Here is a 1,012-nt window from a genome sequence, read left to right as displayed (position 1 = left end):
GCGTGTCCGGTCGACGGACAAGGGCGAGAAAATGGAAGGTGTGCAGCAGCAGTCCGTACAAAAAGCTCCTCTTTGCCGTGCCAAAAGGCACAGAGGGCATGTCCCCGAGGCGGCTCATATTGCGGGGCACCAGCACCCGAGGGAGGGTTCGGGGCTTGGGGCCAATGTGGAATTCCGTCCGAACAGGGGAACGCTCAGACGGAAGACCACCGCGCACCTGGGCCGCCTCAAGACCCAAAATAACGTCGGGTCCGAGCACGACCGTTCTCAGGTCTTGGATGGCATCGGCTGCGACCTGGACACTCACAGACGCGCGTCGCGCCAACTCCTGCGGGAGCATCCAGCCCAGTTCTCCGCCACCCAGCACGTCCCCGATTCTGGTCACCCCTGCGGCCACAGCCCTCCTCTCCGCCAACCACTGAAAAGGACGGAGGGGCGGATTCCTGAGCAGCGGCTCTCTGACGATAGCCGCTACTCCTGACGGGGGAGAGCTGCGTTGCGAGGCGACCACTTTCCAGACTTAAAAATTACATTGTTTCATAGTTTGCCATTGTGAGATTTGAACTCTTGATCGTGGGGTTACAAACCCAGTACCATAACCACTTGGCTATTTAGGCCAAGCAAAGCCTACTGCACCTGTTATTCCCAGGCAGTCTCGCATCCAAGTACTAACCAGGCCTGAGTCTGCTTAGCTTCCCAGATCAGACGAGATCGGGCGTTTTCAGACTAGTATGGCCGTAGGCATAAGCCCATTTCCATCTGTTTCAGATGAAGTTACATTGTTTCATAGTTTGCCATTGTGAGAATTGAACTCTTGATCTTGGGGTTACAAACCCAGTACCATAACCACTTGGCTATTTAGGCCAAGCTCTCATCTTAGCTATAACTCTTTCAAGTACAAACATGTTTCCATCTGTTCCTATTCAGATGAAGTTACATTGTTTGCCATTGTGAGATTTGAACTTTTGACCTTGAGGTTGCAAGCCCAGTACCATAACCACTTGGCTATTTA

General features: G+C 53.1%; 1 pseudogene; it reads right to left on the bottom strand.

Annotated features, from left to right (window-relative positions):
- Window positions 1–624: 624 nt before the first annotated feature.
- LOC121278483 lies at window positions 625–743 on the bottom strand (annotated as a pseudogene).
- Between the last annotated feature and the right edge of the window lie 269 nt (window positions 744–1,012).

This window comes from Carcharodon carcharias, chromosome 5 (genome assembly GCF_017639515.1).
Source record: "Carcharodon carcharias isolate sCarCar2 chromosome 5, sCarCar2.pri, whole genome shotgun sequence".
NCBI lineage: Eukaryota > Metazoa > Chordata > Chondrichthyes > Lamniformes > Lamnidae > Carcharodon > Carcharodon carcharias.
Note: the sequence above shows the minus strand (reverse complement) of the source record. Positions and strands in the feature narration are given on the sequence as shown.